The sequence below is a fragment of the Rhinopithecus bieti genome, unplaced genomic scaffold (genome assembly GCF_001698545.2).
Source record: "Rhinopithecus bieti isolate Rb0 unplaced genomic scaffold, ASM169854v2 scaffold_8683, whole genome shotgun sequence".
In the NCBI taxonomy this organism is placed as follows: domain Eukaryota; kingdom Metazoa; phylum Chordata; class Mammalia; order Primates; family Cercopithecidae; genus Rhinopithecus; species Rhinopithecus bieti.
In genome coordinates, this window is record NW_016806033.1 from 261,421 (window position 1) to 286,909 (window position 25,489).

The window sequence follows — 25,489 nt, forward strand, 5'->3', positions numbered from 1 at the left end:
GACTTCAGTTCACTTCATAAGTGAAATAAGGCAGACACGAAAAGACAAACTCCACATGTTCTCACTTATTTGTGGGAGCTAAAAATTAAAACGATAGAACTCATGGAGATGGAAAGTAGAAAGATGGTTACCAGAGGCTGGGAAGGGTAATGAGAGTGTTGGTAGGGAGAAGAGGGGGTGGTTAGTTGGTACAAAAATAGGAAAAATGAATAAGACTTAGTATTTCATAGCACAACAGGGTCACTAAAATCTATAATAATTTAATTGTACATTTAACATTTACTAAAGTAGTATAATTGGATTTTTTATAACACAAAAGATAATGCTTGAGGGGACGGATACCCCATTTTCCATGAAGTGATTATTATGCACTGCATGCCCATATCAAAGTATCTCATGTACCCCTTAAATATATACACCTACTATGTACCCACAAAATTAAAACCTTTTTTTAAAAAAGCAATAACAACAGTGATCAATAACAGTGTCTTCCATTTGCCTGGAACTTTGCAAAGTGCTTTATTTTGACGATGAAAAATATATGATTATTTTACCTTAGAGCAGCAGAGTTGGTTTTTTTTCCACCTAAAAGGAATTGTAGTGTATTAAGTGCTTTGCTAATGGCCTCAAGTGTATTAGTTTTAAAGAAACAACAAAAAACTGAGCTGTTTTATATCAACAGACGTAGATTTTGGGTGGTGGGAAAGATCAACGATGAGCTAGCTGTACTGGGGAGAGAGGACGGCAATAAGGTTAAACGCCATATTGTTGGAGCCTAATGTCTGCCTTGGTAAATATGGCCCGGAAAATGTTAAACTGTGATACCTAATATTCAGCCTTAAATTTTTTTGTGTGTGTTGTAATATCTATTCTTTTCTTTAAACTTCTAATAATGTTTGCTAATCACTCAATGGCCTTGGTGAATGTGACTGAGTGTATGTGCAAGCTGGTGGGGGGCATGATCTGAGTCATGTGGCTAGGTTATGTGGTGACAAAACCCTTTCAACCAGCTTTGTGTACTGTCTGGAGAATGAGCAGGGGGAAGAGAAAAGGAGCTCAGAATAGTTTGTCTCTTAGATATTTCATTTGTTCACCAAGCTAAGGTAGAAAAGAAGTATTTTAAAATGTTTAACATTTCTCTCAATAAAATTTATTTTTACAGAATTTTTTACAATGGCCAGTTTTCTCAGGTACTTAATTATGTTTTCCTATTATAAAACAGAAACTCAATTGAAGGAGGCCTTCAGCAATCACTGTCAATAGATGGGACAGGCTGACATCTGTGCCTACTGTTGGGGATCTTAGAACTCATTAACAGCCTCTGCCCAGAGAGCACAATTACCCACATGCTATTATCATTTATATAGTCCAGAAGAAAATTATTTTACATCTTTAATTCCCCAGGGATTGTTATACAAAGTGGTACCAAATCATCAGTAAAACAGTTTCAGATCTTTTTACTTTTATTTTCTTTTATTTGCAGGGGTAGGGGAAGCTTGGTATTCCACATTAATCATTTCCTTATATCTTCCAATGCATATTGTCTTAACCTTCCTTGGGTTCCAGGTACCATTTTCAAATGCCAGCCTTTCCAATTCTCTGTGTGGTCAAACAAGGCCTTCCCCTCCTCCTCATTTGTAGTCCATTTGTGATCCACTCCTGTTTTCACTTTAATGAGATTGTTAATGATATTTACACCACTGATGCTATGAAAAATAGTGAGAGTTTCCACGTCAGCTCATGCATCCTTATATATATATTTTTCCAGTTAAAAAAGCTTTTCATGCTAGCAGACAAATTTACCTTAAAATCTAAACTATATAAAGTTTTAACATACAATTTCCTTTTAATCTTCTTTTATTTGTAGCTATAACACATTTTCTTTCACTGGCTACTTATACTTTTATTTCTTAAACACCAAATTCCAAATACAATGCTTAAAGAACAATGTGCCTATAAATTATTAGGTTTCCTTTTCTTTAGATCTCCTTGTTCTAATTTTGTTTTCATTAAAATTCTGACAATTTTCAGTGATGTCAGACTATTTGGCTTTTAATATGAATGATCTTTGAATATAAGAGACATTCAAAGCAACTCTCACTGATACATTTGCTTCCTTAAAACTATTTCTGGAGCAAAGCCAAGATGGCCGACTAGAAACAGCGTTGTCTGGAGGCTCCAATTGGAGAAAAGCATAATAAGCATGCGAATCCTTCACTGGCAACCAAAGTATCCAGGTTCTCTCATCAGAACTGACTAGGAGGCTGACAGGACCCACAGAGAGAAGGAAGAACAGTGTGGTGCGGTGACCCATCTGAGAACCACACAGGGAAGGGGTGTCCCCTCCCCTCAGCCAAGGGAGGTGGTGATTGAGTATGCTATCCAGCCAGGGAAACTGCTTTCTCCACGGAATGGTGCAACCCATGGATTGGAAGATCCCACTTGCAAACTCATGCCACCAGGGCCTATTCTCCCAACCCTGGAATGTGCAGACTCTTAACAGCCACTCAGCTGGAATCTGCTTAAGCCCACCAAACTCCCGAGGGGAGGAGGAACCAGCACCATAGCAGCTGTGGCCTGCTGTCTAAGTTGTTTGAGCTCCTTGGAGGAAGGGCAGCAGCCAGCAATGGGACTGCCTAACACACTAAGCTCCCTGGGTTAGGGGAGGGCAGCACTCATCTCTAAAGCTGCATCCTTTGCTTTTCCCTTGCTGGAGTCAGGAAGATAGGACGAGGCTTGGTCCCAAGACTTGTCCTCCATGGCCCAACACACTAGCTGTGGAAGCCTGAAGTAAACCCTCAGAAAACTGCAGCAGCCCTACAGAAGAGGGACCTGACCATTCAAAGAAAAGCAGACAGGCAGAAAGCAACAACCACAGCATCAATGACAACAAAAAAGCCCCCACAAAACCCCAACCAAGCATCAGCAGCCTCAAAGACCTAAACTAGACAAACTCACAAAGATGAGAAAGAATCAACGAAAAAATGCTGAATACTGAAAAGGCCAGAGTGCCTTTTCTCTTCCAAATGATCACAACATCTCTCCATCAAGGGCACAGAACTGGACGGATGATCAGATGGATGAATTAATAGAAGTAGGCTTCAGAAGATGGGTTATAGAAAACTATAAGCTAATAGTTTTAGCTTGAACTATAAGCTAAGAACCTTGATATAAGGTTAGAGCAATTGCTAACTAGAATAACCAGTTTAGAGTGGAACATAAATGACCTGATGGAACTGAAAAACAGCACGAGAACTTCATGAAGCACACACAAGTATTAATAGCCAAATGGACCAAGTGGAAGAAAGTATATCAGAGTTTGAAGACAGCCTTACTGAAATAAGACATGCAGACAAGAATAGAGAGAAAAGAATGAAAAGGAATGAACAAAGCCTCCAAGAAATATGGGACTTCATGAAAAGACTGAGCCTACGATTGGTTAGAGTACTAAAAGGAGAGAGGGAGAATGGAAACAACCTGGAAAACACACTTGAGGATATTATCCAGGAGAATTTCCCCAACCTAGCAAGACAGGCCAAGATGCAAATTCAGGAAATACAGAGAACACCATTAAGATATTCCATGAGAAGATCAACCCAAGACACATAAGCATCGGATTCTCCAAAGTTGAAATGAAGGAAAAACTGTTAAAGTCAGCCAGAGAGAAAGGCCAGGTCACCTACAAAGGGAAGCCCATCAGACTAAGAGTGGACCTCTCAGCAGAAACTCTACAAGCCATACGAGACTGGGGGCTAATATTCAACATTCTTAAAGAAAAGAATTTTAAACCCAGAATTTCATATCCAGCCAAACTAAGCTTCATAAGCGAAGAGGAAATAAAATCCTTTCCAGACAAGCAAATGATGAGGGATTTCATTACCACCAGGCCTGCTCTGCCAGAGCTCCTGAAAGAAGCACTAAATATAGAAAGGAAAAACCAGTACCAGCCACTGCAAAAACACACCAAAATATACAGACCAATGGCATTATGAAGATACTGCATCAACTAGTATGCAAAATAACCAAATAGGATCATAATGACAGGATCAAATTCACACAAAACAATACTAACTTTAAATATAAATGGGCTAAATGGCCCCAATTAAAAGATACAGACTGGCAAATTGGATAAGGGGTCAAGACCCATCAGTGTGCTGTATTCAGTAGACCCACCTCATGTGTGAAGACACACACAGGCTGAAAATAAAGGGATGAAGGAAAATTTATCAAGCAAAGGGAAAGCAGAAAAAAAGCAGGGGTTGCAATTCTAGTCTCAGACAAAACAGAGTTTAAGCCAACAAAGATCAAAAGAGACAAAGAGTGGCATTACATACTGGTAAAGGAAATAATTCAACAGAAGAGCTCACTATTCTAAATATATGTGTACCCAATACAGGAGCACCCAGATTCATAAAACAAGTTCTTAGAGACCTACAAGGAGACTTAGACTCCCACACAATAATAGTGGGAGACTTTAACACCCCACTGTCAGTATTAGACAGATCATTGAGACAGAAAATTAACCAGGATATTTAGGACTTAAACTCAGCTCTGGATCAAATGGACCTTGAAGACATCTACAGAACTCTCCACCCCAAATAAACAGAATATACATTCTTCTCAGTGCCACATGGCACTTATTCTAAAATCAACCACATAAAGGGAAATAAAACACTGCGCAGCAAATGCAAAAGAATGGAAATAATAACAAACCGTCTTTCAGAACACAGTGCAATCAAATTAGAACTCAAGATTAAGAAACTCACTCAAAACAACACAATTACATGGAAATGGAACAAGCTGCTTCTGAATGACTCCTGGGTAAATAATGAAATTAAGGCAAAAAATCAAGAAGTTCTTCAAAACCAATGAGAACAAAGAGACAATATAGCAGAATCTCTAGGACACAGCTAAAGCAATGTTAAGCAGGAAATTTGTAGCACTAAATGCCCACATCAGAAACCTTGAAAGATCTCAAATCCAAATGCTAACATCGCAATTAAAAGAGCTAGAGAGGCAAGAAAGAACTAATCCAAAAGCTAGCAGAAAACAAGAAATAACTAAGATCAGAGCAGAATTGAAGGAGATAGAGATACCAGAAATTCTCCAAAAAAATCAATGAATCCAGGAGCTGGTTTTCTGAAAAAAAAAAAAAAAAAAATTAACAAAATAGATAGATGGCAAGATAGACTCATAAAGAAGAAAAGAGAGGAATCAAATGGACACAATAAAAATGATAATGGAGATATCATCACTGATCCCACAGAAATACAAACCACCATCAGAGAATACTATAAATACCTCTACACAAATAAACTAGAAAATCTAGAAGAAATGCATAAATTCCTGGACACATACGCCCTCCCAAGACTAAACCAGGAAGAAGTCAAATCCCTGAATAGACCAATAACAAGTTCTGAAATTGAGGCAGTAATAAGTAGCCTACCAACCAAAAGATCACAGGACCAGACGGATTCACAGCTGAATTTGACCAGAAATACAAAGAGGAGCTGGTACCATTCCTTCTGAAACTATTCCAAACAATTGAAAAGGAGGGACTCCTCCCTAACTCATTTTATGAAGCCAGCAACATCCTGATACCCAAACCGGGAAGAGACACACCAAAAAAGAAAACTTCATGCCAATATCCCTGATGAACATCAATGCAAACATCCTCAATAAAATGCTGGGAAACTGAATCCAGCAGCACAACAAAAAACATATCCACCATAATCAAATCAGCTGCATCCCTGGGATGCAAGGCTGGTTCAACATATACAAATCAATAAATGTAATCCATCAGATAAACAGAACCAAAGACAAACACATGACTATCTCAATAGATGCAGAAAAGGCCTTTCATAAAATTCAACATCCCTTCATGTTAAAAACTCACAATAAACTAGGTATTGATGAAACATATCTCAAAATAATGAGAGACATTTGTGACAAACCCACAGTCAATATCATAGTGAGTGAGCAAAAGCTGAAAGCATTCCCTTTGAAAACTGGTACAAGATAAGGATGCCCTCTCTCACCACTCCTATTCAACACAGTATGGGAAGGTCTGGCCAGGGCAATCAGGCAAGAGAAAGAAGGAAAAGGTATTCAAATAGGAAGAGAGGAAGTCAAGTTGTCTCTGTTTGCTGACAACATGATTTTATAGTTAGAAAACCCCATGGTCTCAGCTCCACAACTCCTTAAACTGATAAACAACCTCAGCCATGTCTCAGGGTACAAAATCAATGTGCAAAAATCACAAACATTCCTTTACACCAACAATAGTCCAGCAGAGATCCAAATCATGAACGAACTCCCATTCACAATTGCTACAAAGGGAATAAACTACCTAACACTATGACTAACAAGGGATGTGAAGGAGCTCTTCAGGGAGAACTACAAACCACTGCCCAAGGAAATAGAGGACACAAAGAAGGAAAAACATTCCATCCTCATGGATAGGAAGAATCAATATCATGAAAATGGCCGTACTGCCCAAAGTAATTTATAGATTCGATGCTATTCCCATCACACTACCATTAACATTCTTCACAGATTTAGAAAAAACTATTTTAAATTTCATATGAAATCAAAGAAGACCTCATATAACCAAGACAATCCTAAGCAAAAAGAACAAAGCTGGAGGCATCACATTACCTGACTTCAAACTATACTGTAAAGCTATAGTAACCAAAACAGCATGGTATTGGTATCAAAACAGACATATAGACCAATGGAGCAGAACAGAGACCTCAGAAATACACCACACATATACAACTATCTGATCTTCAACAAACCTGATGAAAACAAGCAATGAGGAAAGGATCTCCTATTCGGTAAATGGTGCTGGGAAAACTGGCTAGTCATATACAGGAAACAGAAAGTGGACACCTTCCTCATACCTTCTATGAAAATTAACTCAAGATGGATTAAAGACTTAAATGTAAAACCCCAAACCATATAAACTCTAGAAGAAAACCTAGGTAGTACCACTCAGGATAGGCATGGGCAAAGACTTCATGACAAAATGCCAAAAGTAATTGCAGCAAAAGCCAACGTTGACAAAAGGAATCTAATTAAAGAGCTTCTGCATAGAAAAAGAAACCATCATCAGAATGAACAGGCAACCTACAGAATGGAAGAAAATTTTTGCAATCTACCCACCCAACAAAGGTCTAATATCCAGAATTTACAAGGAACTTAAACAAGTTTACAAGAAAAAAAAACAAAACAACCCCATCAAAAATTGGGTAAAATATATGAATAGACACTTCTCAAAAAAAAAAAGACATTTATGTGGCCAACAAACATATGAAAAATAGCTCAACATCACTAATCATCAGAGAAATGCAAATCTACAGAGCAAAACCACAATGAGATACCATCTCATGGCAGACAGAATCGCGATTTTTAAAAAGTCAGGTAATGATGCTGACTAGGCTGTGGAGAAATGGGAATGGCTTTACACTGTTGGTGGGAATGTAAATTAGTTCAACCATTGTGGGAGACAGTATGGCAATTCTTCAAGGATCTAGAACTAGAAATATGATTTGACCTAGCAATCCCATTACTGGGCATACACCAAAAGAATACAAATCATTCTACTATAAAGACACACATGCTCTATGTTTACTGAAGCACTATTTACAATAGCAAAGACATGGAACCAACCCAAATGCCCATCAATGATAGACTGGATAAAGAAAATGTGGTGTATATATACACCATGGGCTACGATGCAGCCATAAAAAATGAGATCATGTCCTTTGCAGGGACATGGATGAAGCTGGAAGCCATCATCCTCAGCAAATCAACACAGAAACCAAAAACCAAATACCACATGTTCTCACTCATAAATGAGAGTTGAACAATCAGAACTCATGGTCACAGAAAGAGGGACAACCCACATCAGGGTCTGTTTGGGGTGGGGGTGAAGGGAGGGAACTTAGAGGATGGGTCAACAGGTGCAGCAAACCACATATATACCTCTGTAACAAATATACACATATATATGTGTGTATAATGCATATAACAAATACGCACATATATACCTCTGTAACAAATATACACATATATATGTGTGTATAATGCATATAACAAATATGCACATATATACCTCTGTAACAAATATACACATATATATGTGTGTATAATGCATATAACAAATACGCACATATATACCTCTGTAACAAACCTGTACGTTCTGCACATGTATCCCTTTTTTTTTTTCAGAATAAATAAAAAAAACCTTATTATCTCATCAATATCAAATGATATTAGGGAGTTTCACAATGACTATGACAATAAACGTCATAGAAAGTAAAAAATATTTTTAATTTGCTTCTCATATAATATGTTCATATATTTTTGGAAAAGTTATTAAAATCTTAAATCTTAAATACACAATATTAACTTTTTTCTAGGTTTAAGCTGAAATGCAGGAGAACAATACAAAAATTATTTCTGTTGTGTCTTTAGAGGACAGGGTGGCTGTCTTTTAAAAAATATGTATATATCTCCTAGCATTTTTTTTTATTGCATACAAGATTTATTGCAATGTGGGAAAATTAAAATTCTCAGTCTCAGAATTCTTTCTGCAGTTGTGATTCTTGAATAAATGCCTCAGCACAATGTCTGGTATGTAGTGGGTATAGGTACTCAGTAAACCTCAGACGAATGTGCTAAATGATCAGTAAGTGTCTTGAAAGAAAATCTTAAGATAATTGAACTTCACAAATTAAAATTTGCACTGCACTATTGGGGCTATGACATAGTGTGATATTTTTATAAATAGAAGTTATTTGATACTTTAGATAAAATGTGGAAAATACAGACCAGCTCTTGGGTGGTTGCAGATTGTGTGTGTGTGTGTGTGTGTACAGCATCCTGCTCTGTCGCCCAGCCTGGAGTACACTGGTATAATCGTGGCTCTCTACACCCTCAAACTCCTGGTCTCAAGCAGTCCTCCCACCCTAGCCTCTCACATAGCTGGGAGCACAGGTGCATGCCACCATGAAAGCTTTTTTTTTTTTTTAATACAAAAACAGGAATTAAATCCTTCTAAACTTGAAAGGTAGATACATATTTACATTGTGATTTAGGTATCTTCTGTAATGAGGAAATGGATAATGCTGGCACCTGATCTTTTGTCAACAAGGTGATGCTTAGAGTTTAGAGTAAGTTTCTTCTTGTCATTAGACTTATTGTAAGTTATGTTAGGTTTATGGGTTTCATTTATGCAATAAATATTCATTGAGTAATTAACTTGTGACAGACACTATTCTAGGTACTTGGGATACATCAGTGAAGAAAATACACTACAATTCTTACTCTCATGAGACTTATGTTCTAGTGTGTATGTGTAGTGGAGGGGGTAGTGAGAGAAGAGCAAAGAATAAACATGATAAATGTATGTTTATATTGTGTTTAAAAGGAGAGGGTGTTAAAAATAGAACATGGTAAAGAGGGGACTGGGATACAGGCAAGGGAGGAACTTCCCCAGGGTTATGGAGAGCCTAGAGTGAAAAAAACAGGTCATGGAGCTTTTAAATCCAAAGTCTGTGGTGTTTTGTGAAGTAAAGACTTAACTTTGTTTAAGAGCTGAAATATAATGGTTCCAGCTCTTTAAAAATTCGCACATTGTTGAATGTGCCACATCATTGGAAATGCATTTATTCTAAGTCAATAAAGACAGAGCAATAATACATTAAGATTCAGGGATTTTCTAAAATTGCTCTCAAATGCTAAGTGCAACTGCTTCCTTGCTCTGCCAAAGACGAAGAGTCAAGACAGACCTTCATCTTAACTACTGTCTGGTCTATTTGGGGTAGACAGAAGTTGGAGGATGGGTGTCAGAAGTGAGGGGTGTTGAACAGGCCTGTTCCTAATATTTTTGGGACTTCTCCCATAAACACTGGGACAAGAGCACAAATGGAGGCTGCAACCCACATCCTTTTCTTTCCATTCTGCACTGCGAAGGGTTTCATGTGTATGTGTGTGGACTGCTCAGACTACTTGTCAGGCTCTGTCCATTTCCTTTCCCTCAAACAGCTGCCCCTTGGCCACCTCTCAAGAGGATAGACCTAAGATGGTGGCCTATGCACAGGTGGGTTGAAGTCATGGGGTAGGAAATTCTCCCCCAGGTATATCCTGAGTGTGATCTAGAAAGTGCCTGTGGGCTCCAAGTGGACACATCTCCTTGGCTGTAGGTTCCTTAGTGAGTGTGATAGGCAGGGCCAGAGAAGGGTCAAAGCAGGAATCTCTAAGCATGGGCCCCCAGGAAGAGTCCCAGTTGTACATGGTTTAAGGGTTGTGCTCTGTCAGAGATGGAGGATGGACAGAGACAACTGAGAGATCGAGTAACAAATGAGGATGGAGTTATTAACTCTATATTGGCTAAATTTTAATCTGTCAGGATCACTAGTCCTGAAGAACATCAAGTTTCATTTTACTGCTAAACCTAAGAAGAAAAAATAATTAACTGCAACCAATAATGATTTAATTCATGTTTTAGAATGATTTCCAAGAGGTCTTTAAAGTGAAAGATATTTTAAAAACATTTTATTTATCACCTTTTTGAAGTATTATGTGATCCCACTACAAAATTCAAAGGATATAAAAGATGCTGATATGGTTAGGCCAAATCTCATCTTGAATTGTAATCCCCACATGTGTAGGTAGAGACCTGGTGGAAAGTGATTGGATTATGGGGGAAGATTTCCTCATACTGTTCTTGTGATACTGAGTGACTTCTCATAAGATCTGATGGTTTTCTAAATGGTAATTTTTCCTGCACCAACACACATGCTCTCTCTCGCCTGTCACCATGATAGTAAGTTTCCTGAGGCTTCCCTAGCCATGTGGAACTGTGAGTCAATTAAATCTCTTTCCTTTATAAATTACCCAGTCTTGGGTATGTTTCTATAACAGTGTGAGAATGGACTAATACAGGTGCTCAGTGAAAAATAAGTCATCTTTTCTTATTTTAAAATAAGAAAATTTACTCATTTAAAAATAACTCTTACCCCAGCCATACAATTCTCATTTCTAGAGACAACCACCATTCCAGTTTTATGTGTCTGTACAGAGGTAGTTTTATGTATTTACCACTTAAAGAATATATAGCATTGTTATATCCTTTAATTTTAAACTTAGTATTACTTGGAGGTTTTTCCATACTGTATCAGTATATTTAGAGTATTTATAGAGAATGATATTTTTTGCCTTCTGTTCTCTACTTCTCCTGATAGTTCAAAGCTGACCTGTATGTAAAGATATAAAAAATAAGATTCCACAATCTGTCTTGAAAAAACCTATGAAACTTTGGTATTGCATTTTTAAAATTTATTTTTCAAGTACTGCCTTTTGATGATCTAATATAAAATTTAAGAGTTAAACATACAAGTTCATCTCATTTAGAACCATTTTAGGTTCAATTTCCAGTTCAGCTGTAGTTTTCACAAAGTAGATGAGATGCATAGGCAATCAAAGATAAAAACCAACTGCATTTATTCCATCGAGACTTGTGAAATAGCAGGTTACTCCATCAAAATTTCCCAAACATCAGTGATGATAAGAATCATTTGGGGTACTTGGGAAATTAAGTTTCCCAGGCTTTTCCCTGTCTAGGGAATCTCACTGAATGAGTCTGAAGTGTGGTCTGGAGATCTGTAGTTGTAACAAGTATATTTAAAGTTATTGTGTTAGTTATCCGTTACTTCAAATTACTGTGTCGTTATTATGTTCTAGCCTCAGAGGCTTTAGAGAACATCACTTCTGCCATACTCCATTGATTGGGGTAGTCACCCACCCTCTCCCCAATTTAAGCAAATAAAACATAGATCCCACCTATTGGTGGGAGGAGTGTCCGTCACTTTGCAAGAAGAGTATGTGGGATAAGCACGTCACTGTCTGTGGAAAATAACGTCTCAGTCCACTCTATGGCCACAACAATTCACATTCCTTCCACATGTAGAATATACTAATCCCATCCCCTGGGCCCTCAGGTCTCATCCCATTACAACAGCAGGCTCAGAACTGGGGGCTAGAGGGTGGACGGTGGTAGCCAGACTCAAGATTGCCTTCCCCAGTGAGCTTCACTTCCTGGTGTTTTTGCCTTTGTGTCGTGTCCCACATTAAATCCGGGCTGACCCATGTGACCAAAAGAGCACAGCAGAACTGCCAGTGTGTGACTTCTAATGGTAGGCCATAAAAGGCATTGCAACGTCTGCTAGGTCTCATGTTGCTTGCTCTGGGGGAAGCTAGCTACCACATCATGAGGATACACAATGGCTCTGAGGAGAGGCCTACATGGACAGGAACTGAGTCTTCCTGATGGCAGTCAGCATTACCTTACCAGCCATGTGAATGAGCCACATTGGAAGTAGGTCCTCTACCCCAGAACTGGTCTTCTAATGACTATAGCCCCAGTGGATGTCTCACTACAACTCCTTGAGAGACTGAGCCAGACCTGCCAGATATGTCTCTTCTGAATTATTTTCCCTGAAGTCACTAAATTTAAAGATGACTTATTTCATATCATTACACAACTAATATATAGCTCTCCAGGTAATTCTCATTTTGTTAGTTATGTAGATAGAGTTCCAAGCAGGGCAAGGAAGTACAAAAGAGCCTTATTGGTGGAACACCTTTCATCATTTTAAACAATCTTGTTAGAGGTGGACTGTGACCACCAAACATGGGAAGTATGGATTCTGCTTCTCGTTTTTGAGATACAGCATGGGACAGGATGGAGCTTTACCCCAGAAATAAATAGGGAAGCTTTAGCCACACTTCTAAGTGGTGTGTGGAAAAAACAATTCTGGACCCCAGGTCTTTCAGGAAGAAAACTCTACAAGGGGTGAGTTTATCCTCAGATTTTGATTTACGTTTGCATGTTTCTTGGCATTTGAGTCTGTATGCTTCTTTTAGCCTTTAGTCTGTCTAGTTAGCTAGATATTATCAGTATCACATTTAAAAAATAAAATGGGGATGACATTATACATATTCTATTATTTTTTAAATCAAAGAGCATATTTGTCCATTACTAAATATCTTTTCATAACATTTTAAGACCTTGGCAGGTGTTAGCCCTGGGTCCCTTCAGCAATAGAACTATAGAACACGATGTTTAACTCCGTTACTCCTGAGATTAGCTTCCCTTGTAAATGATAGTTTCCACCCTCATGTATTTTTTTTTCTGCCAATTAGTAATTGTTCTCCTGGTAGAAAGTCTACCAGGCTGACTCAGCTCTTTATGTCCCTACAGTCTGCCAGGCAGCAGAGTTCTAAGTGCGTTTTTGAAAGAATAGAAGCAGTCCTCCAGTGAGAGAGTTTATAGTGATATCAACCAAGGAATATATTGTTATTATTGTAAGTTACCAAGGTTTTAAAATATCAAACAATCCTTAAATATTCTATGATTTTTTTCTTTGGAAAAAGAAAACCGAAATGTTGGGTACTATATTTTCCTATGGTAGACTTGTGGAATAAATATAAAAAGTTTTTCTAGAGGTAATGGGAGAACTGAAGAAGTGGGACTGAAAACTCAAGAGTAGACCAAATATACCTCTTGCATTGACCAATGGCCATTGTCTTCTTTTTAATCTGCAGCCTTTGTGCTCCAATCTACAGCCTATATTTCACTCCTTTAGTGATAAAATAGTGAGTATTCATCTCTGCGAGATACTGGAGGGCCCAAAGCCCTTTGAAACACACTCTGCTATCAAGTAGCTGAGGGGTTTGTAGAAGAAATAAAGGCTCACAAATAGCTGTGATACAAGCTCCTAGGTGATGTAAGTGACAAACGAACACTTAAGTAGCCAAAGAAGAGACTGCTTAAGAGCTATTTTTTACATAATAGCTAAAAGTTTTCCAAGTTGTGAAGATAATACACATTTACTATAGAAAATTAAACCAATACAAGTGCATACATAGAAGAAAATTTGTTATTTCACCACACAGAAATAACCAGTGTTAGAAGATTAGTGTATATCTTTTAGTCTTTATCTGTCTAGTTATCTAGATGTTATCAATTACTAAATATCCCTCTATAACACTTTTTAGTGATTGCATATTTATTATTGAATATCCCGTTACTGAACATTCAGACTATTTCCAGTGTCCCATTATAGAATGTGGTAATATAAACATCTTTTAAGCCAACTTTTTGTGCACATCCATTATTATTTCCTTAGTGTAAAATTCTAAATGTAAAATATTGAATAAAAGGGCATGTAAAATTTTAGTGCTTGTTGATTATTGCTTTCTAAAAAAGTGTACCAGTTACATTTTCATCAAGGATGCATATAATTTTGATAGTGGAGAGGGAAGACATTCCAGCCCCAGAGAGTGGCATGAGAAATGGATTGAAAAAAGAGTCCAGGAAGTTTGGCTGGAGCACATTCTGCAGTGGCAGGGGACATAAAAGGGAAGTTTGCTGAAGACTAGACTGTCAAAGTTGGACTTTTTAAAACTTTTTTCAGCAGGCAATTGATAATCACTGAAGTTTTAGAAGAAGATAGTGACAGGATTAGAATAAAGGTTTCAAGACATTATTCTTTAAACACGTAAAGTGATATTGTCAGAAAGACCATTGGGGAGGTCAAACTTAAGTAGTGGCAGAAAATAGAACATTTTCTAAGAATAGAAGATAAATGATGGCTATGTGAGACATTTGCAGTTTGAGAAAGGAGGCAGTGTGAAAGATCACCATGGGTTTTGGAACCTGATTGAAATTATACTAACATCAAATGCATTAGAAGGAGCCACTGGGTTATAAAGATTAGAATAAAATGTTGCTGGAGGAAGAAAAAGATGATAATTTCTGTTTTGGATATATTGCATTTAGCATGTTGGTAGTCAATCCAGGTAGAGATATCCAGCAGACCACTGGAAAATACTGGACTGTTACTCAGGAGAAAGTTCCAAATCAGAGAAATAAATAGGCGTAATCTTCTTAGAGGTTTTGTTGTTGTTGAGGCTGTTAGATTGTTAAGGTATGAGGAAGTGAAGGTAACAAAGAGTATTCAGCTCAGTAGTAATTATTAAATAAATGTAAAGAAATTTCCAGAGGTTGAGGGGGAAAACTACCCATTAGATCTATCAGTGTACAGTGTTCACATGGTGATGGGGATAGTACCATTGGATAAAGCATAGAGAAGAGTCTTGCCACACTGTAGGAATGAATTAGCCCTTGTAGTTAGCATTGCTCTGTTTCTGCCTAATAAATCTTAAAAGCAAAATCTGAAGGCATCAAACTGTATCCTTGTAGCTTAGTTGCTTTCAGTTCAAGCACATTTATAAAAATACAAAAGTATCCAGCATCTAATAAGGTAAAATTTGCAAGGTCTAGAATCAAATAAAAGTTGAGTCATGCAAAGAAGTAGGAAATACAAGCCATAATGAGGAGATGAACTCATAATTGAAATCCCCAAACTGATATAGATGTTAGAATTATCAGACAAAGACATTAAAATAGTTTTTGCTTAAAACATTAGGTAGACACATGGAAGGCATAATCAAGACTCAAACTGAACTTCCAAAGGTGAAAACTACAATGAGGAATAAAAAATACTTCTCTTGGGAATAGTTTCAGAATAGACATTGCAGAAGAAAAGATTAATGAACTTGAAGATATGAAAATAGAAACTATCTAAAATGGAACACAAAGGGAAAAGAGAATAAAAAAAATTAACAGAAAGTCAATAAATAGTGAGATAATGACAACTTCAAGCTGCTTAATATAGATAAAGTCTCCAAAAGAGAGAAGAATGGGATGGCTATATAAAAAATTATTGAAGAAATATTGGCCAACATTTTCCCAAATTTCATGACAACTGAGTACTAAGACGCTCAATAAAACTCAAGCCAATAAACATAAAGAAAAAACAAGAGAAAGCACAAGCTTTAAGATTATATTTCTTAAAAAGTAATACCAGAGTAAAATAAAACCTTATTTTACCTTTACCATTCTTAAAGAGGTCAATTTATCAAGAAGAGATAATTATCATATTATTATACAAATTGCTCAAAACCAGTGATAAAGAGAAAATCTTAATACTATCCAGAAGAAAAAAGATATTACATACAGAGGGACAAAGATAAGATTACAGCAGATTTCTTACAGGAAGCAATGCAAGCGAGAAAACATGAAGCTTTTTTTTTTTTTTTTTAAGTCAACGGGGAAAGCTAGTGATGCAGAATTGTATATCCAGTGAAAATATCTTTCAAAACTGAAGGCAAAATGGTTTTTAAAGTATTCAGAAGCTCATAGAATTTATCCAGCAGACCTGTAATGTGAATGCAGTCTTTAAACAGAAGGAAAATAACACTACTTGGAAATAAGACTCCACACAAAGAAATAAAGAGCCCAGAAATGGCAACCACATGGTAAATATATAAGATCTTTTTTTTAACTACTTAAATCTTTAAAAATGATAGTAGACTATGGAGTTGTTAACATGTGTAAAATAAAATGTATAGCAAAAATAGCAAAATATGAGGGGAAAAATAAAAGTATACTGATGTAAACTTCCTATACTAAATAGGAAGTAGTATGAGATAACTTGTAGTTTTATTCTATAAACCCTAAAGCAACCCTAAACTTAGCCAAGAAAGGAATACCTATAGGATTATAAAACTACTCAATTAATTTAAAAGAAACAGAAGAGTGGAAAAATGAAACAAAGCAATAATGGAACAAATGAAAATCAAATAGCAAAATGACGGATTCAAACTATATCAATAATCACATTAAGTGTAAATGATATAAATAACCTGATGGAAAGGCAAATGTTGCCACACTGGACAAAAATCACGACCCAAGCTATATCTTGCCTATAAGAAGCACATTTGAGGAGGAGGGTTCGAAGATGGCCGAACAGGAACAGCTCCAGTCTGCAGCTCCCAGTGTGAGCAATGCAGAAGACAGGTGATTTCTGCATTTCCAACTAGGTACCGGGTTCATCTCACTGGGGCTTGTCAGACAGTGGGTGTACCTCACAGAGCGGGGTGGGGCATTGCCTCACCTGGGAAGTGCAAGGGGTAGGGGAATTCCCTTTCCTAGCAAAGGGAAGCCATGACAGATGGTACCTGGAAAATTGGGACACTCCCACCCTGATACTGCACTTTTCCAATGGCCTTAGCAAGCAGCACACCAGGAGATTATATCCCGTGCCTGGCTCAGAGGGTCCCGCACCCACAGAGCCTCACTTATGGCTAACACAGCAGTCTGAGATCGAACTGCAAGGTGGCAGCCAGGCTGGGGAAGGGAGGCATCACCCGTTGCTGAGGCTTGAGTAGGTAAACAAAGTGGCTGGGAAGCTTGAACTGGGTGGAGCACACCACAGCTCAAGGAGACCTGCCTGCCTCTGTAGACTCCACCTCTGGGGGCAGGGCATAGCTGAACAAAAGGCAGCAGAAACCTCTGGACACTTAAACAGCCCTGTCTGACAGCTTTCAAGAGAGTAGTGGTTCTCCCAGCATGGAGTTTGAGATCTGAGAATGGACAGACTGCCTCCTCAAGTGGTCCCCGAGTAGCCTACCTGGGAGACACCTCCCAGTAGGGGACTGACTGACACCTTATGCAGGCAGTGCCCCTGTGAGATGAAACTTCCAGAGACAGGATCAGGCAGCAATATCTGCCCTTCTGCAATATTTGCTGGTCTGTAGCCTCCACTGGTGATACCCAGGCAAACAGGGTCTGGAGTGGAGCTCCAACAAACTCCAACAGACCTGCGGCTGAGGGTCCTGACTGTTAGAAGGAAAACTAACAAACAGAAAGGACATCCACACCAAAACCTCATCTGTACGTCACCATCATCAAAGACCAAAGGTAGATAAAACAATAAAGATGGGGAGAAACCAGAGCAGAAAAGCTGAAAATTCTAAAAATCAGAGTGCTTCTCCTCCTCCAAAGGAATGCAGCTCCTCACCAGCAATGGAACAAAGCTGGACAGAAAATGACTGATGAGTTGAGAGAAGAAGATTTCAGATGATCGGTAGTAACAAACTTCTCTGAGTTAAAGAAGGATGTTTGAACCCGTTGCAAAGAAGCTAAAAACCTTGAAAAAAGGTTAGACGAATGGCTAACTAGAATAAACAGTGTAGAGAAGTCCTTAAGTGACCTGATGGAGCTGAAAACCATAGCACGAGAACTGTGTGATGCATGCACAAGCTTCAGTAGCCTATTTGATCAAGAGGAAGAAAGAGTATCAGTGATTGAAGATCAAATGAATGAAATGAAGTGAGAAGAGAAGATTAGAAGAAAAATAGCAAAAAGAAAAGAACAAAGCCTCCAAGATATATGGGACAATGTGAAAAGACCAAATCTAAGTCTGATTGGTGGACCTGAAAGTGACGGGGAGAATGGAACCAAGTTGGAAAACACACCTCAGGATATTATCCAGGAGAACTTCCCCAACCTGGCGAGGCAGGCCAACATTCAAATTCAGGAAATATAGAGAACGCCACAAAGATACTCCTCGAGAAGAGCAACTCCAATACACATAATAGTCAGATTCACCAAGGTTGAAATGAAGGAAAAAATGTTAAGAGCAGACAGAGAGAAAAGTCGGGTTTCCCACAAAGGGAAGCCCATCATACTAACAGTGGATCTCTCAGCAGAAACTCTACAAGCCAGAAGAGAGTAGGGTCAATATTCAGCATTCTTACAGAAAAGAATTTTCAACCCAGAATTTCATATCCAGCCAAACTAAGTTTCATAAGTGAAGGAGAAATAAAATCCTTTACAGATAAGCAAATGCTTAGAGATTTTGTCACCACCAGGCCTGCCTTACAAGAGACCCTGAAGGAAGCCCTAAACATGGAAAGGAACAACCGGTACCAGCCATTGCAAAAACATGCCAAAATGTAAAGACCATCGAGGCTAGGAAGAAACTGCATCAACTAACGAGCAAAATAACCAGTTAATATCATAATGGCAGGATCAAGTTCACACATAACAATATTAACCTTAAATGTAAATGGACTAAATGCTCCAATTAAAAGACACAGACTGGCAAACTGGATAAAGAGTCAAGACCCATCAGTCTGCTGTATTCAGGAGACCCATCTCACATGCAGAGACATACATAGGCTCAAAATAAAGGGATGGAGGAAGATCTACCAAGCAAATGGAGAACAAAAAAAAGCAGGGGTTGCAATCCTAGTCTCTGATAAAACAGACTTTAAACCATCAAAGATCAAAAGAGACAAAGAAGGCCATTACATAATGGTAAAGGGATCAATTCAACAGGAAGAGCTAACTATCCTAAATATATATGCACCCAATACAGGAGCACCCAGATTCATAAAGCAAGTCCTTAGAGACTTACAAAGAGACTTAGACTCCCATACAATAATAATGGGAGACTTCAACACCCCACTGTCAACATTAGACAGATCAATGAGACAGAAAGTTAACAAGGATATCCAGGAATTGAACTCAGCTCGGCACCAAGCAGACCTAATAGACATCTACAGAACTCTCCACCCCAAATCAACAGAATACACATTCTTCTCAGCACCACATCACACTTATTCTAAAATTGACCACATAGTTGGAAGTAAAGCACTCCTCAGCAAATGGAAAAGAACAGTAATTATAACAAACTGTCTCTCAGACCCACAGTGCAATCAAACTAGAACTCAGGATTAAGAAACTCACTCAAAACCACTCAACTACATGGAAACGGAACAATCTGCTCCTGAATGACTACTGGGTACATAACAAAATGAAGGCAGAAATAAAGACGTTCTTTGAAACCAATGAGAAAAAAGATACAACATACCAGAATCTCTGGGACGCATTTAAAGCAGTGTGTAGAGGGAAATTTTTAGCACTAAATGCCCACAAGGGAAAGCAGGAAAGATCTAATATTGACACCCTAACATCACAATTGAAAGAACTAGAGAAGCAAGAGCAAACACATTCAAAAGCCAGCAGAAGGCAAGAAATAACTAAGATAAGAGCAGAACTGAAGGAGATACAGACACAAAAAACACTCCGAAAAATCAATGAATCCAGCAGCTGGTTTTTTGAAAAGATCAACAAAATTGATAGACCACTAACAAGACTAATAAAGAAGGAATGAAAAGAGAGAAGAATCAAATACACACAATAAAAAATGATAAAGTGGACATTACCACCAATCCCACAAAAATACAAACCACCATCAGGCAATAGTATAAACACCTCTACACAAATAAACTCGAAAATCTAGAAGAAATGGATAAATTCCTGGACACATACACCCTCCCAAGACTAAACCCGGAAGAAGTTGAATCCATTAATAGACCAATAACAGGTTCTGAAATTGAGGCAATAATTAATAGCCTACCAATAAAAAATAGTCCAGGACCAGATGGAGTCACAGCCAAATTCTACCAGACTCTTTGTATAAGAGGAGCTGGTACCATTCCTTCTGAAACTATTCCAACCAATAGAACAAGAGGGAATCCTCCCTAATTCATTTCGTGAGGCCAGCATATCCTGATACCAAAGCCTGGCAGAGACACAACAAAAAAAGGGAATTTTAGACCAATATCCCTGATGAACATTGATGCAAAAATCCTCAATAAAATACTGGCAAACCAAATCCAGCAGCACATCAAAAGCTTATCCACCATGATCAAGTTGGCTTCATCCCTGTGTTGCAAGGCTGGTTCAACCTATGCAAATCAATAAACATAATCCGTCCCGTAACCAGAACCAAAGATAAAAACCACATGATTATCTCAATAGATGCAGAGAAGGCCTTTGACAAAATTCAACAGCTCTTCATGCTAAAAAGTCTCAGTAAATTCGGTATTGATGGGGCATATCTTAAAATAGTAGGAGCTATTTATGACAAACCCACATCCAATATCATACTGAATGGGCAAACATGGAAGCATTCCCTTTGAAAACCGGCACAAGACAGGGATGCCCTCTCTCACCACTCCTATTCAACATAGTGTTAGAATTTCTAGCAGGGCAATGACACAGGAGAAAGAAATAAAGGGTATTCAATTAGGAAAAGAAGAAGTCAAATTGTCCCTGTTTGCAGATGACATGATTGTATATTGAGAAAACCCCATCGTCTCAGCCCAAAATCTCCTTAAGCTGATAAGCAACTTCGGCAAAGTTTCAGGATACAAAATCAATGTGCAAAACTTACCAGCATTCGTATACCCCAATAACAGACAAACAGAGAGCCAAATCATGAGTGAACTCTCATTCACCATTGCTTCAAAGAGAATAAAATACCTAGGAATCCAACTTTCAAGGGATGTGAAGGACCTCTTCAGGGAGAACTACAAACCACTGCTCAAGGAAATAAGAGAGGACACAAGCAAATGGAAGGACATTACATGGTCATGCATAGGAGTAATCAATATCATGAACATGTCTATACTGCCCAAGGTAATTTATCGATTCAATGCCATCGCCTTCAAGCTACCAATTACTTTTTTCATAGAATTGGAAAAAACTACTTTAAAGTTCATATGAAACCAAAAAAGAGCCTGCATTGCCAAGACAATCCTAAGCCAAAAGAACAAAGCTGGAGGCTTCACGCTACCTGACTTCAAACTGTTCTACAAGGCTACAGTAATCAAAACAGCATGGTACTGGTACCAAAACAGAGATATAGATCAATGAAACAGAATAGAGCCCTCAGAAATAATACCACACATCTACAACTATCTGATCTTTGACAAACATGACAAAAACAAGAAATGGGGAAAGGATTCCCTATTTAATAAATGCTGCTGGGAAAACTGGCTAGCCATATGTAGAAAGCTGAAACTGGATGGCTTCCTTATACCTTATACAAAAATTAATTCAAGATGGATTACAGGCTTAAATGTTAGACCTAAAACCATGAAAACCCTAGAAGAAAACCTAGACAATACCATTTAGGCCATAGGCATGGGCAAGGACTTCTTGACTAAAACACCAAAAGCAATGGAAACAAAAGCCAAAATAGACAAATTGGATCTAATTAAACTAAAGAACTTCAGCACAGCAAAAGAAACTACCATCAGAGTGAACAGGCAACCTACAGAATGGGAGAAAATGTTTCCAATCTGCCCATCTGATAAAGGGCTGATATCCGGACTCTACAAAGAACTTAACAAATTTATAAGAAACAAACAACTGCACCAAAAAGTGGGCAAAGGATATGAACAGACACTTCTCAAAAGAAGACACGTATGCAGCCAACAGACAAATGAAAAAATGCTCATCATCACTGGCCATCAGAGAAATGCAAATCAAAACCACAATGAGATACCATCTCACACCAGTTAGACTGGTGATCATTAAAAAGTCAGGAAACAACAGGTGCTGGAGAGGATGTGGAGAAATAAGGATGCTTTTACACTGTTGGTGGGACTGTAAACTAGTTCAACCACTGTGGAAGACAGTGTGGCAATTCCTCAAGGATCTAAAACTAGAAATACTATTTGACCCAGCCATCCCATTACTGGGCATACACCCAAAGGATTTTGAATCATGCTGCTATAAAGACACATGCTCAGGTGTGTTTACGGTATCACACTATTCACAATAGCAAAGACTTGAAACCAACGCAAATGTCCATCAATGATCAACTGAATTAAGAAAATGTGGCACATATACACCATGGAATACTTTGCAGCCATAAAAAAGGATGAATTCATGTCCTTTGTAGGGACATGGATGAAGCTGGAAACCACCATTCTGAGCAAACTATTGCAAGGCCAGAAAACCAAACACCACATGTTCTCACTCATAGGTGGAACCGAACAAGGAGAACACCTGAACACAGGGTGGGGAACATCACACACTGGGGCCTCTTGTGGGGTTGGGGGAAGGGGGAAGGATAGCATTAGGAGATATACCTAATGTAAATGATGAGTTAATGGGTACAGCACACCAACATGGCACATGTATACATATGTAACAAACCTGCTCATTGTGCACATGTACCCTAGAACTTGAAGTATAATGATTAAAAAAAAATTCCTTGAATATTGCCAGGCACACGTCCATCTGAAGACATATATATTTCATCTCATTCTTCCTGTAAGGCTTTTCTGCCTGGTATCTCTATGACTTGTTTGCTCACTTCTTTCAAGTGTTTATTCAAATGTTACCTTTCCAATAAATACCTCCTTATTCACCCTACCTAAAATTATAACACCTCATGTTTATCATCTATTATGCTTTATTTTCTCTGCAAACTCCACCAAAACATTCAATGTATTTAACATTTTAAATGTGGTTATTTTAAAATTTACCATGTAAATTTTTGAAGGTATTGAGTTTTTTTTTTCTGTTTTTCTAACCCTTTTAGTGACTGTGCAGAGAATATGCCTGCCACATAATATGTATTCGATAGTTAATTGTTTGCTTGTTTGAATAAATTAATAAAAGTTTGAAAAAAAACCACATTTGAAATGAAAAGAAACCAACAGCTTAAAAGTAAAGGATGGAGAAAGCTTTTCATGGTAACACTAATCAAAAGAAAGCTGGAGTGGTTATACTAATATCAGACAAAGTAGATTTTAGAGCAAAGAATATTGCCATAGTAAAATAAGGTTATTTCTTAAAGATCAATATGATGTTATTTAAAGACTAATACCAGGGTAAAAAAAGGTCCTTTTTTAAGGATAAAGAGGTCAATTTATCAAGAGAGAACTATCCTAACTTACCTGGTTTAAACAATGAGGACACATTATTTTACATGACAGAAAATGCAGAAGTCTCTGGTGCCAGAGTTAGCTGGCTCAACAGCTCAAAGATGTCATCAAGGACAGGTTATTTCCCTATTTCTGCTCTGCCATAGCCAGGATGTCACCTTGGTTTTCAGACTGGCCTCCCTCATGAACACAAGATGGAATCACATCTGTCTGGATGGAGGGAGAGGGAAACAAAGAACAAAGGGGACTAAGATGGCATACTTCCGGGTTCTTCATCACCAACTTTTCCCGCGTGCGTGAAAATGTAGCCGGTGCCCAGGAAGGTGCAGATCAACCGGGCATGCGCCAGGTGATGTCAATCCGAAGAGACCGAGATTTACCTGGCTGCACCTACCGAACGCCCCCCGACATGCCCGTGTCCCGCCTACTGCCCTCCCACTCCCAGGCCCAAAACATAAAAGCTGCTCCCGGCAGGCAAGCCGCATGAACTTCCTTGGCCTCTCCTCATACGCGGGACCCAGGGACCCAGGAACCTCTTCCGAGAACGCCGGAGTGACTTCCTCGGCCTCCGCCGCCGGAGACCGGTGAACCTCGTCTCCTCTTTCTATACATTGGCTACGTAATAAAATTTCTTTTTATCTTGCCTACTTGCTTTTCCTCTGGCGCCGGCTCTGGTGGTCGCANCCCAAAGGAACTCCATTCCGTTCCGTGGGAGACCCATCCAGGACGGAGATGTCCGCCTGGAGGTAATCTCCATTCCAGCTCCAGGAGCCTCCCACCAGTCTCTAGTGGCTCCAAAGGATGCTTTGTAGCCAGGTAGAGTTTGGTCTCCGTTTCCACCTATAGGCGAGAGGAAGGCAATGGGAAACCCCCAATTCAAAATACCTAGAGACTCCCCTTTAGGGTGTCTTCTAACTAATCTCAAAACTTTACAATTAGAACAAGATCTTAGGTGAAAGCAACTGGTGTTCCTCTCCACTGTGGCGTGGCCACAATATAAATTAGACAATCAGTCTCAATGGCCGCCTGAAGGCACTCTAGACTGTAACATTTTAATCGACCTCAGTAATTTCTGCCAGCGCTTTAGCAAGTAGTCTAAAATAAATTATATACAAAAGTTTTAAGACTTGCGTTCTTGACCAGACTTGTGTAGCCAATATTTCTTGGCCCAAGTCAAGTTGGCTAAGGCACAGACCTAGCAAATTCAGAAAAGAAAAAGTCATCTTTCCTGTCTGAGTCTCCTGTGTCAGCTTCCCCTCCCTTCCACTCCCGCCGTATACTCCACCTCCCCCTCCCGCTCCGGCCCCACCTTCCCTTTCGGCTCCACCTTCCCCTTCCACTCCCGCTGTTGTTCCACCCTCCTCCTCGGTCCCACCTACCATTGTTGAGACTGCCCCTCCTTCCATCCCTTGGCACTTCCGCCTACCCATCTTCCACACTCCCTCTCATTCTTGCCTTATCGGTAGCCATCTCTTACTCTCATTCCGCCTTTCTCTTCAGTCTATTCCTGCCCTCCTCTTCCTTGGCTCCTTCCTAACTATTCTGTCATCATTCTATTACTGTCATCATTCTATTACCTGCTTCTTATATCTCCTCTAAAATTGTTTTAGACCTTTAGGCACCTAAGGCACTAGGCAAACCAGTGTCTGATCTCCGGCCTAGTCTTAACTAAAACCAAACAATACTCCAGACACTAGGCAAACTGGTGTCCTTACATCTAAATGGCGGCAGACAATACCATCTCCTAGCAACTATCTCCACTACGTCAGCACTGTTGCCCATCTAATACCAGGTAAAACAATTACTGTTATCTAAATTCTTTTCT

At 38.8% G+C, this 25,489-nt stretch overlaps 1 long non-coding RNA gene across 1 annotated transcript; it reads right to left on the reverse strand.

The window, feature by feature from the left end:
• Positions 1 to 1,568: 1,568 nt before the first annotated feature.
• Positions 1,569 to 25,489, reverse strand: LOC108531185 (uncharacterized). The gene is made up of 3 exons (XR_001886088.1): positions 25,044 to 25,489; positions 23,677 to 23,874; positions 1,569 to 1,706 (listed from the first exon to the last, which is right to left on the reverse strand). It is a non-coding gene; the product is annotated as an uncharacterized LOC108531185 (long non-coding RNA).